At 40.1% G+C, this 15,693-nt stretch overlaps 1 long non-coding RNA gene across 1 annotated transcript in view; it reads right to left on the bottom strand.

The window, feature by feature from the left end:
* Positions 1-2,183: 2,183 nt before the first annotated feature.
* LOC123334005 overlaps positions 2,184-15,693 on the bottom strand; it is a 75,949-nt gene continuing 62,439 nt past the window's right edge. Inside the window, exon 3 of the long non-coding RNA XR_006551707.2 lies at positions 2,184-2,242. This is a non-coding gene — a long non-coding RNA (uncharacterized LOC123334005). The remainder of the gene's footprint in view (positions 2,243-15,693) is intronic.

Genomic DNA, 15,693 nt, shown 5'->3' with positions numbered 1-15,693 from the left:
GTCCTGAAGATTGGGTTCTTAAAGGTACAAAATTGGTAACAAATACATAAAAGCAAAAATTAAAAATCTAGAGTAGAGTTTGGAATTTCAAAAATACGATGTTAATAAAAAGAAGAAGGAAAAGAAAGAGAGAAAAAATGAACAAAGAAAAACAAACAAGGTCACGAAAATTATAAAGAAACTACAGGTACAAAATTGATAACTAATACCAAAAAGCAAAAATTAAAAATCTAGAGTAGAGTTTGGAATTTCAAAAATACAATGTTAAAAAAAAAAGAAGAAAAATAAAGAGAGAAAACAAACAAACCAACAAAAACAATGTCGCAAAAATTATAAAGAAAATACAGGTACAAAATTGATATCAAATACCAAAAAGCATAAATTAAAAATCTTGAGTAGAGTTTGGAATTGCAGATATACGATGTTATATAAAAGAAGAAGAGAAAGAAACAGAGGGGAAAAAAAGAAAAAAAAGTCTCAGAAATTATAAAAAAAACTATAGGTACAAAATTGATAACATATACCAAAAGGCTAACATTAAAAATCTAGAGTAGAGTTTGGAATTTCAAAAATACAATGTTAAAGAAAAGAAGAAAAAGAAAAAAAAACAAAACACGGTCAAAAAATTATAAAATATATATATGAAGTTTGCTGAAGAAGAAAAAAACATAGGGTCTTTTTTTTTTTTTTTTGCAAAGTAATAGGTTATAAAAGTGAAAATTAAAGGACAATAGAGGACTTAAAAATTTTTTTTTTTAAATTAAAAAAAAAAAGAAACAAAGATTGATCGTAAAAATAGTAAAAATATATCTAGGTCTTTCTCTGGTTTTGTTGTGAGTATTGTGGGTTCAGTTCATTTTTGGCTAGTTCCTTGGTCCGACTTATATTTCCCAAGATCTATAGGCCCCTTCCTATGTAGTCCGTAGTAACCACAGGGTTTGAATCTATGGCCTGTAGCTTCCAAGGCGTTTCCCTCTGTTATAGCTTCTTCTGTTTGCTGGTCTCTTCAGTGTCTGGTTTCTGCCCTGACACAAAGGGGACGGTGGAGGACACTTTTTTTTTTTTTTTAAATTTAGGCTCACTTGTTCAGTTGCGCTGTGGGGAGGGAGGGAGGGATGCTGCAAACAAATAACACTGGCGTGCGCTCGCAGTGCCTCAGCCACACTGCGTCTGCCCCCGCTCACGGCGCGTGTAGCCTCCCTGCCCACACTGCTTGGGCTCTAGGTTGTTCCGCCGGGAACAATCAGAGGCCGGCCCTGGGCTGAGCTCCCAGGTCCAAGCCGCTCAGGTTCAGGCACTCGGGTAGTCCTCAGAGGCGCAGACTCGGTTGGGCCTGCGTTTTGTGCTCTTCCCAGGTCCGAGCAGCTCAGGTGATGAGGTGTTTGGCGAATGCCGATGCTGCGACTTATTGCCTTCCCGCCACTCGGTTATCTGGGTGTAAAACCGGCGCACCTTCTCAGGCAGATGTTGACCGTCCAGACCCCCAAGAAGTTTTAGTTAGCAAAGAAGCCTGCTTACAGTTTTATAGATAGTGTCTCTCTGGGGTTGCAATTGCCCCCTTCTGGCTCTGGCTGCCTGTCACCAGAGGGGGAAGGTCTGCAGCCGGCTATCTCTGTTCAGTCCTTTGTTCCGTGCGCGGGCCTGGCGGTGTCTTAGGTTAGGGCTGGCTTTTCGCGTGGTAGATATCCCACAGTCTGGTTTGCTAGCCCAAATTATTTCGCTCAGATAGCGCTCAGGACATTCGGGCCAGATTCTTACTCTAAGCGACGCAGCCCGCACTGTGCTTCCCTGCCCAGCCCCCGCTTGCTAATGGCGTGTGCAGGCGTCTGTGCTGTTTCTCCGCTGGGGGAGTTACCGTAGGGCTCGCAATCTGCGATTTTTAATTGTTTATTTATTTTTTTCTCCCTGTTATGTTGCCCTCTGTGCTTCCAAAGCTCGGCACAGATTCAGCAGTGAGAAGGTTTCCTGGTGTTTGGAAACTTCTCTCTTTTTAAGACTCCCTTCCCGGGACGGAACTCCGTCCCTCCCTCTTTTGTCTCTTTTTTTGTCTTTTATATTTTTTCCTACCTCCTTTCGAAGAGTTGGGTTGCTTTTCTGGGTGCCTGATGTCCTCTGCTGGCATTCAGAAGTTGTTTTGTGGAATTTACTCGACGTTTAAATGCGCTTTTGATGAATTTGTGGGGGAGAAAGTGTTCTCCCTGTCCTACTCCTCTGCCATCTTGGCTCCTCCGAGAAAATATTTCTGCAAATAATATGACCAATCATGGTTAATATCTCAACCATGTAAACAGCTCATACAATACAATATCCCCCCCCCCAAAAAAAAGCAACTTGATTAAAAAAATGGACAGAAAACTTGAACTGACATTTTTCCAAAGAAGATATACAGATGGCAACCAGACACATGAAAAGATGTTCAACATCATTAATCATCACAGAAATGCAGATTGAATCACAAGGAGATATAACCTCACACCTGTCAAAATGCCTATCATCAAAAAGACCACAAATAACAAATGTTAGCATGGATGTGGAGAAAAGAGAACTCTTCTATCCTATTGGTAAGAATGTAAATTGATGTAGCCACTGTGGAGAACTTTCCTCAAAAAGCTGAAAACAGAGCCACCTATGATCCAGCAATTCCACTCCTGGATATATATCCAGAGAAAATGAAAACACTAATTTGAAAAGATACATTGACCCCAATGTTCATAGTAGCATTATTTACAATAGTAAAGATATAAAAGCAATCTAAGTGTCCATCAACAGATGGATAAAGAAGATATGGTTTATATATACTATGCAATACTACTCAGTCATAAAAAAAAGAATGAAATTTTGCCATTTGCAACAACATGGATGAACCTGGAAGGTATTATGTTATGCTTAGTGAAATAAGTAATGCAAATACTCTATGTTATCACTTATATTTGAAGTCTAAAAAATAAAACAGAAGAATGAATATAACACAATAGAAGCAGACTCAGTGACATAGAGAATCACTTCTCTACATCAATGGGAAGAGGGAAGTGAGAAAGGACAAGATAGGGATATGAGTGGAGGTACAAATTGTACAAAATAAATAAGCTACAAGGATATATTGTACAGCACAGGGAACAAAGATACTATAAACAATAGTTTATAGTATCTTTAAATGGAGTATTATCTTAAAAAATTTGAATCATTATGTTGTACACCGGAGACTAATATTGTAAATCAACTATATCTCAATGGAACAAAAGGTCATGACCACCAGAGGTCTTAAGATATTTTTATAACCTCTTAACTTTGAAGTTGGAGAAGGCAATGACACCCCACTCCAGTACTCTTGCCTGGAAAATCCCACGGATGGAGGAGCCTGGTAGGCTGCAGTCCATAGGTTTGCGAAGAGTCGGACACGACCGAGCCACTTCACTTTTACTTTTCACTTTCATGCATTGGAGAAGGAAATGGCAACCCACTCCAGTTTCTTGTCTGGAGAATCCCAGGGACAGAGGAGCCTAGTGGGCTGCCATCTATGGGGTTGCACAGAGTTGGACATGACTGAAGCGACTTAGCAGCAGCAATTTTGAAGTATATTGGAAAAATACTGCAGACTCTTTATTTTCCCTCTATCAACATACATTACCCATGATCATAAACAAAACCAGTACTATATTCAAATTCTGGCTTTGCCTGCTTACTAGCTGTGTGATCTTGGGCAAGTTGCTTAGCCTTTCTATGCCTGAGTTTTCTTAGCTGTACCATGAAGATAATCTGTCTATAGGGTTGCTCTAAAAATGATTTGGAATTTGTAAAGCACTGGAATGATGCTTTCTACATGTGTGTTCATTAAATAAAATGAATTAAAACTCCATCTTTCTAGACTTCAGTCACCAAAATCTGTTAAAGTCAGGGCTGGGTTTGGTGATCCTGAAGATTCTCTTCGTGTTTTAAGTGCTTCAGTCTTTTGTTCACCATCATAAGTAGTCCAAATGGGTATCTACTGACCTACTTTTCCAGGGGTAATCATAACAGCATCTCTCATTAATGTGATTCAACAATCCAGTTTACTTTGGATTCTAGTAAATCTAATTTTCAATTGTGTATGTAAATACTAGAAGTTGGACAGAATTTACTTTTTCTTCAAACAGAAATTTGAATATCATGTGGACACATTCTCTGAGTCAAAGCATTTTCGAAAGCATTTTGGTTCTAACTACCTAGATTTTTTCACTATTACTGTTAATTATTTTCATGTTAAGAGATTACATATGTTATGATCTTTGGGGTTATTTAGGTAATATGGCATTCCATCAGTTGCATATAGGTTAAATAATTACTTCCCTCAGTATGTGCTAACACAGGCACAGACTGTTAGAGCTAGAGTGGACCTAAGGGATCATCCAGTATAATCATCTCACTTTATAGTTCAGGAGGTGAAGGCCAAGAAGAAGCATGGCTCACCCAATCATACTGTTAGTTGACCAACTTAGGTCTAGAACTCTGGTGCTCTGACTGACAATGATGTTCTATCTATTAGCCAGAGGAATGACAACTAAATTCATAATAACCTTGAGATACCATAGGATTCCACAGTACCCTTGCCATAGCAAATAATAAAAATTAAACATTTCAGTAAAATTTTGGTTTTAAAAATATCTGGCTGTATTGCAATTTCCTGAAGATCAGTCATTCATATACTGTAAATACAATTTCTTTCCATTAGTATATCTGATTAATCAGAACTTTGCTCTCTCAGTTCAGTCACTCAGTTGTGTCTGACTCTTTGTAACCCCATGGACTGCAGCAGTCCAGGCTTCCCTGTCCAACACCAACTCCCAGAGTTTACTCAAACTTATGTCCATCGAGTAGGTGATGCCATCCAACCATCCTCTGTCGTCCCGTCTCCTTCCACCTTCAATCTTTCCCAGCATCAGGGTCTTTTCCAATGAGTCAGTTTTTTGCATTGGGAGGCTGAAGTATTGGAGTTCCAGCTTCAGCATCAGTCCTTCCAATGAATATTCAGGATTGATTTCCTTTAGGATTTACTGGTTTGATCTCCTTGCAGTCCACGGGACTCTCAAGAGTCTTTTCCAACACCACAGTTCAAAAGCATCAATTCTTCGGTGCTCAGCTTTCTTTATAGTCCAACTTGCACATCCATATGTGACTACTGATAGCTTTGACTAGATGGATCTTTGCTGGCAAAGTAATGTCTTTGCCTTTTAATATGCTGTCTAGGTTGGTCATAACTTTTCTTCCAAGGAGGAAGTGTCTTTGTTCTCTAACTCTAGAAAATAGAACATTCAATGCAAAATTTTGATTTTGGGAATTTATGCTAAGTGCTAATATTAATAAATAAGAGATGTTAGTCTTAGATTTTTATTGATTTTGATAAACTACTTGAATATCTTCACCATCGTCACTAGTTGCATTTCTTGAGTGTTGAAATTAGCTTAAAGCTTTATATTATCATAATACAAGATCTAGTATCTCAATGGAGGTGTGAATACAAAGAATGGAAAAAATGAGTCATCATGGTCACTTCGTTTTAAATTGAGGTGAATTCATAGGATACTAGGACTTTTCGGGTGGCACAGTGGTAAAGAATCGGCCTGCCAATGCAGGAGATGCGGAAGACACAGGTTTTATCTCTGGGTCGGGAAGATCTCCTGGAGTAGGAAAAAGCATCACAATCCAGTATTGTTCATGGAAAATCCCATAGACAGCAGAGCCTGGGGTCACAAGGAGTCAAACACGACTGAGGACACATGTACACAGGATATTAAGCTTAGAGAAAGCCAGTGCTTCTTCCTACTGGCGAGTTCACAGAAAATGCCAGAAAATGAAATTTCAAGGAGATAATTATGCATTATAAATACAGGGAAGCATATTTTGGTAGAAGTAAGAGATTATTCAACTTTGCAGAGTAATAGTTTCAATACGGAAATAAGAATAAAAAAGCTAGAACAGAGGAAGCTTTCCTACAGGGAAAGAAACAGACAAGCAAACAGGCAATAGGAGACTTGGAATTGCAGAATAAAAACCTTGGGGGTATATCCAGAGAAAAAAATCTGATGTTAATGAATGTCTAGATCATCAAATGGATGATTTTCTCTTTTCTCTTTAAAGATCTATGAAGAGTCTAAAATCTCTTTCTTTAAGCTACTCCAGCATCCAGATTAGAATTTCTTTTTCCTGTTCCACAAGAATCTCTGGTGCCCTAATTATTTTTAATCTCCTTTACTGCTTGGTAGGTAAGCCCAAAGAATACTACCATCATAGAAACTGTAATGAAAGTAATGAAATCACTTTTATACTGATCACCATTCTTTCTCTGTCTCTTCCTTTCACTTGTACCCTCATTGTCAAAACTTTTAAGAATGAAAATATTCACAGGCTAAAATGGCTGTTCTCTTGAAGAAATTGTAGCAAGCTGCATCTAAAACCCTTTCCCCCCCCCTTCTTCTTTTTGCTACAAGAGAAACAAGTTTCAAGACTTGCTCAGTGATCATCTTGTAAAAATTACTGTCCCAGGTTCTGGACTTTGGACTCAGTGGAAATCCACATGACTAGGTTGTGTGTGTGTTGTTTAAAGAGATTCACAATTCTGGGAATAGAACAAATGACAACTACAGAACACCAGGAAGCATCAACCAGACAACTGGTCTGCTCTTTCTGAAGCTTGACTCCTCGTGAATCAGAGTTTCCCCTTTTTCAGTCTGAAAGGTTAAACATACCTGTCTCTTCCCACTCCCAGCTGATCTGGCAGTCATTTGACTTGCCAGAGGGCCACAATTTATTGGTGGAGAATCTGCTGGGATGCTCTGGGGAGGTTTACCAACCACTGGATCCCACTTCCCAGATGCTGCCTGGGAGGGGCTGGTGGCAAGACTGGTGGTGTTTGTGCTCTTCATTTATGCCTGGAGCCCAGGGTGTGCAGAGGGAAGGCAGAGGTGAGCCCAGCAGTCCTCTCACAAAGGGTAACCTTGGACACTGTCACTCCAGAGGTACTCACCCCCAGACTGCAGGTGTAGGCAAATGTGGAGGATAAAAATAAACTCAGCAATGGCAACATATTTTTGCCAAGCCTCTGGGTGAGAAGACAGAGTGAAGCAGAAAAGTTTCTATCTGAATTTATGAGTCTATGGACCATTATTGTAGCATTGCCATCTGCAGATTCCCCTGCATCGCTCAGTGTGGAACACCTCCCTTTACCTGATGGACTAGGGATAGATATATAGATACAAGATAGACAGATACCTGCTCAGTTGCTCAGTCGTGTTCAACTCTTTGTGACCCCATGGGCTGCAGCCCACCAGGTTCCTCTGTCCATGGGATTTTCCACGCAAGAATGCTGGAGTGGGTTGCCATTTTCTACTCCAGGGAATCTTCATGATCCAAGAATTGAACCCATGTCTCCTGCATTTCTTGCTTTGGCAGGTGGATCCTTTACTACTGAGCCTCGTGGGAAGCCCAGATAGATAGATAGAATTCAAAATAGATTTCTGTTAATAGAATGTGTTGCCATTTACCAGTTGTGTGATGACCTTGGGCAAGTCACTTAGGGTTTCTTCATTTCAGTTTTCTCTACTGAAAAATAGGAATAGTAATAATGTATGGTTTAAAATGTTGTTTCAATTTGGTCCAAGCTAAGAATGAGTTCATGTTTGAAAATTAGCTAGAACAGTATCCAGAACACAGTAAACCCTTAATAAGTATTATCTTTGTTATGTTTATTATTATTGTTTAAATTAACTGACACTTTTAGATTTCATAGCATTTGAGTTCAAAGGACCATGACTTACTCAACCGGGTATTCTCATTACTGAACATGATAATGTAAAACAGTAAGTTCCTCCCTAGTGCTATGCTTAATGGATTATATTTGCCTGTGATACACAAACTTCTTTCACTATTTGGTCAGATAAACATTTTATTATCTGCCAAAACTAAGGAGTAAAGCGCTCCAAAGACAAGTTTTCAGTTGTTTGCATTCCTCAACTCTATCCCATATTTTCTGAAAACACATCACTTATGTGTTTGGCCCCTTCAAAGCATTTATTTCCTCTGTCAGTCTGATTTTTTTTTCCTTCCCATCCAAAGAAAGCTTTGGAATTCTATCAGCATAGACTTGGGATACATATAGACCAAATATAGATTAAATAGAAATTTTCTTTTGAAATGCAAACACTTTTGCAAGTAGTAACACCAAACATCAGGAAGTATCATGTGAATGTGGCCACAGGACTAGAAAAGGCCACAGGACTAGCAGTGGCCACCAGGACTGGAAAAGGTCAGTTTTCATTCCAATCCCAAAGCAAGACAATGCCAAAGAATGTTCAAACTACCGCACAATTGCACTCATCTCACACGCTACCATGTAAGCATCTGCCTGCAATGCGGGAGACCTGGGTTCGATCCCTGGGTTGGGAAGATCCCCTGGAGAAGGAAACGGGCAACCCATGCCGGTACTCTTGTCTGGAAAAATCCCATGGATGGAGAAGCCTGGTAGGCTACAGTCCATGTGGTTGCAAAGAGCTGGACATGACTGAGTGACTTCACTTTCACTTTCACAGGCTAGCAAAGTAATGCTCAAAATTCTCCAAGCCAGGCTTCAACAATACATGAATCGTGAACTTCCAGATGTTCAAGGTGGATTTAGAAGAGGCAGAGGAACCAGAGATCAAATTCCCAACATCCGTTGGATCATTGAAAAAGCAAGAGAGTTCCAGAAAAACATCTACTTCTGCTTTATTGACTATGCCAAAGCCTTTGATTATGTGTCACAACAAACTGTGGAAAATTCTTAAAGAGACAGGAATACCACACCACCTGACCTGCCTCCTGAGAAATCTGTATGCAGCTCAAGAAGCAACAGTTAGAACTGGACATGAAACAACAGACAAGTTCGAAATCGGGATAGGAGTATATAAAAGCTGTATATTTTCACCCTGTTTATTTAACTTATATGTAGAGTACATCATGCAAAATGCCAAAATGCAGGCTGGATGAAGCACAAGCTGGAATTGAGATTGCTGGGAGAAATATCAATAACTTCAGATATGCAGATGACACCACCTCTATGGCAGATAGCAAAGAACTAAAGAGCCCCTTGATGAAAGTGAAAGAGGAGAGTGAAAAAGTTGACTTAAAACTCAACATTCAGAAAATTAAGATCATGGCATCCAGCCCCATCACTTCATGGCAAATAGATGGGGAAACAATGGAAAAAGTGACACACTTTATATTTTCTTGGGCTCCAAAATCACTGCAGATGGTGACTGCAGCCATGAAATCAAAGGACACTTGCTTCTTGGAAGAAAAGCTATGACCAACCTAGGCAGCATATTAAAAAGCAGAGACATTACTTTGCTGACAAAGGTCCATCTAGTCAAAGCTATGGTTTTTCCAGTGGTCATGTATGGATGTGAAAGTTGGACTATAAAGAAAGCTGAGTGTCAAAGAATTGCTGCTTTTGAACTGTGGTGTTGAAGACTCTTGAGAGTCCCTTGGATTGCAAGGAGGTCAAAGCAGTCAATCCTGAAGCAAATCAGTCCTGAGTATTCATTGGAAGGACTGATGCTGAAGCTGAAACTCTAATGTGAAGAATTGATTGATTGGAAAAGACTCTGATGCTGGGAAATACTGAAGGCGGAAGGAGAAGGGGATGACAGAGGATGAGATGGTTGGATGGCATCACTGACTCGATGGACATGAGTTTGAGCAAGCTCTGGGAGCTGGTGATGCACAGGGAAGCCTGGAGTGCTGCAGCCCATGGGGTCGCAAAGAGTGGGACATGACTGAGTGACTGAACTGAACTGATCTTGTGAATAAGTTTACCAGATCTCTTTTTTAGATAGAGAAGCCTTGTTAGGGTAATGTGATGTGCATGTGTGTGTGTATGTGTGTAAGAGAAAGAGAGATGTGATGGGAGGGGAGCAGGCAACAGCACTATCCTCCTGATTCCAAGGAATGGCACATCTTCTCCCTTCTGTGATCATTTTCACAGCACCCACAACCCCTCTGCCAACAAGTGATATAAATGGAAGATTTTTTTCTCTATTGGAAGCCAACTGTGGATGCTCTGGGGGCCTCTCTGCCTTACTAGACTTGGGAGTAGTGCAATTGGAACCCTGGCACAACCAGAAGGTTCTAGGGAAGAGGTGAGCTTACCTGGGTTCTATTCATGCCATTTTTCTGCTCTTAAGCAGGGATGTGAAGCACAGTACAGCGGAGCCCTAAGGACTGGAGTCGGAGCCAGAGAGCTGCTTTCAGTTTATACTGCCATATGCTGATTATGGCAGTGTTTATTTCCCTATAGTATTGCTAACACTGGATATCCTCATCTAAGCTTGCTTTTATTAGCTTGGGGTCAGGGGGCGGGGCACTGGAACCTTATTGTTTTAACTAACATTTCTTAAACACCCTTGTGAGAGTGAACATTTTTAGTATGTCTATTGGTCATTTTTATTTCTTCTTTTTTGACTTGTCAGTTCATAGGCTTAACCCCTTTTTCTACTGTTGTTATCATGGTATTGCTATGTCCACATCTGAATTTGTTATCCTTGGTAGTTTCCTCCATGCTAGATATAAAGTTGCATTCTCACCAAAAGCTCTTTTGTCAGAAAAATTATCTAACAATTGGGACAGGCCTTTGATTACAAGAAAGTGCTGGGTATGACTTTCTATTGATTGTCTGTTTTACAACTCTCCAGGAGCAAGGGTAACCATGAAACTTTTGCCCAGTAGAGATGCAAATAATTACTGACTAGTAGAATACATGACTAAAAGGTTTATAGACCTGTTAGACATTAACCATTTTATATCTAACCCATCAACTTATTAAATTGCCTATATATACTCAGATTCTTAAATAAGCATAAGACCAATTTTAGGATCTTACTGTTCCCTTGTTAACTAATGAATTAAATAAAATCTTTGACATATGTTCATTTTATATTTGTCTGGAAGTTATGAGTTTATATCTTTTCAAAAATTATACTTTAATACCATTGGCTTTGACAATTTCTTTCCAACTCTGTTACCATTCATTGCTTTTAGTGAGTACAAAGGAGTTTTAATGTTTATATTCCTAGAATTAGAAAAGACAGATGTTGACCCTTTCTATACCCTAGTAACTCATTTTGCTTTAAGTTTAAAATTGAAAACTCAAAAGAAAATCCAGCTCCTGGTCCTCCTTTTTGACTGAAAGTACAGGGTTCCTTCCCATGAAGCCTGCCAGGACTCACAAACCTAACATTTTCTGTTTCCAGGTGGCTGCGGTGGAGTTTTTACAGCCCCACTTTCCATCTCACTCAGCTTAATTTTAATGGCTGCCTCTTTCCGGGGGTCTTAGTGAACTGTTCCAGGAAGGGTTATAACCTACATTAAATAATAATCATTAAAAAAGAAAGATAGGGAAAATAAATTCCTTCTGTTTACACATCGGAACCAAAGGTCATTGTGAATGGGCTTCTTGGCTGATTTGAGAAAGACGTTAGTTACCCTCATCATTTTTTGCCTGGGTTTCTGCAATGGCCTCCCAAGTGCTGTCTCAGCCCCACATTCCACTCCTTCCCACTCCTTGCAACCACCAGCAAATACATTCCCCATATATCACTGACTTGATTTCATTTAGAGGTAAATGTCATCATTTCATTCCCCTCATTAAAACCCTCAGTGGCTCCTCTCACTCCTGTGGGGCTGTAATGAAAGCCCCTGCGTATGACTAACATGGCTCTTCAGCTTCGATCTTCCTATAACCTTTCAGACTTACAGTAAGTGGCATCTGCTCACACTCCTTTCATTCTAGTTGTTCTGGTTTACAACCTCCGAATGTCCCTAGCTGACACCTCCATGCTGTCAAGTAGACTTATTTTGTCCAGGATGCCTTATCCCTCTCCAATTAATTCTGACTTGTCTCCTGAGACTTAACTCCAGCTCCATCTTCTCCTGCGGGCATGACCTAATATCCCCTCCCTGCCTGAGTTAGATGCCTTTTTGAATCTAACTCAGCCAATGAACAGTCCTACTGTAGCCCTTAATACACTGCTTTACAGTCATTACTTTTATTTCATCATTTTCAGGGGGGAAGTTTTACCCCTTTTTGTATCCTTAGGACTTATCCCATTGGATTAATGTGGAGAATGCTCAAAAAAATTTGAATGTATGACCTCATCTTATGACTTACACCCTTTTGCAACAAAGAAGTTCCATAAGAACTGTATGGGAAATTTTAGACATCTTTAAAGCACCCTAAATTATCAAACTGAGAGTTTTTTAAATGTGAAAGAATTTCCAATCACCCCCTTGTCATTAAAAACCTGTTCTCTGAGTACTGACTGAGCCTCTCAGTATGTATAGTGCTTCCAATGAAGTCATAAGATAGAGGTACAGAATATTTGACAAATCTGCTTGTGTAAAGTACTTCAGGGAGGAGACAGTATCTTGGGTTTCTCTTAAATCCTCTACAGAACCTAATATCTAGCTAACCATTTACCAAGAGCTCAGTAGATACTTGGTGTTCGATTGACTGTTTAAAATATACACAGTCAGTGCTGCCAAGAAACTCCCATACTAATTTATTAAGTGGTGACAAGTTAGTGGTACAATAGGGAAAATCGGGGATTATATCATAGCAGCATAGCATGGTAATTTGGGAGGCATCTTACTGGCAGTCATTTTGTCCATAGACTGTATTCAAGAGAACAGGCCAGTTCATCTGCCTCATTTATTCAATAACATCCACTACTAAAGTTTTAAACCTTTTTTTTTCCCCAGTTTTTTTTTTCTACCTGACATTATATTAGCTTCAACATATAGTTATACAACAATGACGCACAGCCCCAGCTTTAATCTGTCTCTTAAATTACAGGCTGTACTTCCAACTACAGAACATCTAGACTTGGGTGTTCGGCAAGTATACCACATGTCCAGATATGAGCTCACTGTCTCGTCCTTCTCCTCAAACCTTTCCCTACGTTCTTGGCCACTAAGTTCTCTGCTATTCACTAATTTGTGATTGTGGATAAATGATTTAAACTCCCTAACTTTGGTTTTTCTTATCTGTAAAGTTATATAACATTAAGTTTCTACCCCATAGAGTTGTTGTAAGGATTAAATGAGTTATTATATGTAAAGCATGTAGAATGGTTCCTGGCACATTCTAACCCCAGAGAGTGAGTATTTACTGGCATTATTTTTCTTACTCAGCCTCAAGACTTCAAAGTGTCAGAGTTGTCCTTACTACCACTCCCTTCTTTACCTCCATATCCATGGTCATTAATCCTTATACATTCTCCTTTGTACTGATTCTATCTCTTGTGTTAATTCTCCTATTTCCAGTCAGGAAAATAGACACTGCCACAGTTGTATATCTATCAGAGAGGCTATTCAGTTAATTGGTTTCAGTAGGTAATGGAAGAGCTGAGAGGAAAACAGAGACATTCAACATTTAACAAGAGTAGAAAACCAGTCACTTATAGGGCTAGAAAGGCAATGGGACAGCCCTGCTTTCTCCTCTTCTCAATCTCCAGTTTTCCTCTAGTACCTCTCCAGTACCTCTGCTTTCCGTTTTTCTCCAGTACCTCTGGTTTAAGTTCAGTCAGTTCAGTTCAGTTGCTCAGTCACGTCCAACTCTTTGCAACCCCATAGAGTGCAGCACGCCACACTTCCCTGTCTATCACCAACTCCCAGAGCTTGCTCAAACTCATGTCCATCGAGTCAGTGATGCCATCCAACCATCTCATCCTCTGTCGTCCCCTTTCTCCTTCTGCCTTCAATCTTTCCCAGTATCAGGGTCTTTGCCAGTGAGTCAGTTCTTCACATCAGGTGGCCCAAGTATTGGAGTTTCAGCTTCAGCATCAGTCCTTCCGATGAATATTCAGGATTGCTTTACATTACAAGGAACTAACTTCCTTCCTGGTCTCATTTTGTGACTAGATTCCATATAGTCTTGGCCAAGAGGAAGGGACAGTTATTGAGCCCCATCAGCTCCCTCTCAGTCTCTCTCCTGCCCTTGTTTAGACTGTCGGACCTGTGCCTAGACTGTGTGTATAGTCTCCTCAGTGGCTTTCCCAGCATCAGCTTCTTCCTACTGTAGTACCTACTTCAGAGCTTCTCCAAGGCTAACCTACTATGAAACAATTCCATGCATGTCATTCTGACTTAAAAGCTTTGGTTTGCTCTGCATTTTCCATAGGATAAAGCTTAACTTTTCTATAGAGAAGGCATATATGATCTTTCGTTCTCAGAATCCAAGTTAACGTAAATCAAAAATGGTTGAATAGAAACTCTTTTTTACAGTTTAACCTAAAATCTCTCTGGCTGTATCTGCCATCATTCTATGGTACAGGCAATAGAAATTTACACCAGTCCTTTTCTGGTTCCTTCAACTGCCTTGGAAAACAATTTTTTCTTTCACCTTTAGAACTTTTCCATGGGCCTCTGAAGTTAGTTGTACCTTCTCTCTGTGCTCCTGCTGCATCACTCCATAACTCGTTCTAGCACCTTTGCTGTCGCATCAAATTGTCTGCTTTCTTGCCTGTCAACTCAAATTATGTTCCTCCACGTACTGGCCTTCTGAGCACACTGAACAAAACTTCATGGGATCCCAACAAATGTTAAATAAACTATTAATACTGCATAGAGTTGGACTATGAAGAAAGCTGAGCACCGAAGAATTGATGCTTTTGAATTGTGGTGTTGGAGAAGACTCTTGAGAGTCCCTTGGACTGCAAGGAGATCCAACCAGTCCATTCTGAAGGAGATCAGCCCTGGGATTTCTTTGGAAGGAATGATGCTAAAGCTGAAACTCCAGTACTTTGGCCACCTCATGCGAAGAGTTGACTCATTAGAGAAGACTCTGATGCTGGGAGGGATAGGGGGCAGGAGGAGAAGGGGATGACAGAGGATAAGATGGCTGGATGGCATCACCGACTCGATGGACGTGAGTTTGAGTGAACTTCGGGAGTTGGTGATGGACAGGGAGGCCTGGTGTGCTGCTGCGATTCATGGGGTCGCAAAGAGTTGGACAGGACTGAGCGACTGAACTGAACTGAACACTGCATATATTCACTTAGCTCGAATTTGCCTGACAGAATGATTTTGTGTGGGCTCCAACTGGAGTCCTGTGAACACTGCTGTGTGAGCAACAGCATCCTTTCATTTTTGTCAGACCTCATAGGCTGATTTATTTCACCAGATCTTCCAGTCAATCTAGTCTGCACACTATGAATGGAAAATCAATCTGAAAATTATTTTGAGTCCATCATTTAAAATTAGAGTTTTCTCTTTTGCATCCTTTCCAATTTTCTGACCCATAAATTCTCAAGATACACCTGGCCATGAAAACATAGTCACCGCACACTAGGGTGTCCTAAACCCTTGGCTGATGAATCTAAAATATTTTTGGTATGATGTTTGTCAAGAAGCAGAAAATTTCTTTGATATGGTAATAGAGTCTAAAATCAGTTCCACCTTTTGGGCTTGTATCATTTCACCAGAGTCCTCTGAAGTAAAAATGTTCATGCTGCTACAGCAGTTGACAGTTAACTTTTCTTTTTCAAAGGAGGAACTGACATTTGTCACAAAGGAACAGGGAGTGTTTCAGTAATTTCATTCTAGCTCACTGTACCTAGTTTGGATCCAACCCCCAAAGCTGAGAGCATGACCTGCAATCTTCTCATTTAAGTTGTGAATAATCCAAGC

This window comes from Bubalus bubalis, chromosome 6 (assembly GCF_019923935.1).
Source record: "Bubalus bubalis isolate 160015118507 breed Murrah chromosome 6, NDDB_SH_1, whole genome shotgun sequence".
NCBI classification, from domain to species: domain Eukaryota; kingdom Metazoa; phylum Chordata; class Mammalia; order Artiodactyla; family Bovidae; genus Bubalus; species Bubalus bubalis.
Note: the sequence above shows the minus strand (reverse complement) of the source record. Positions and strands in the feature narration are given on the sequence as shown.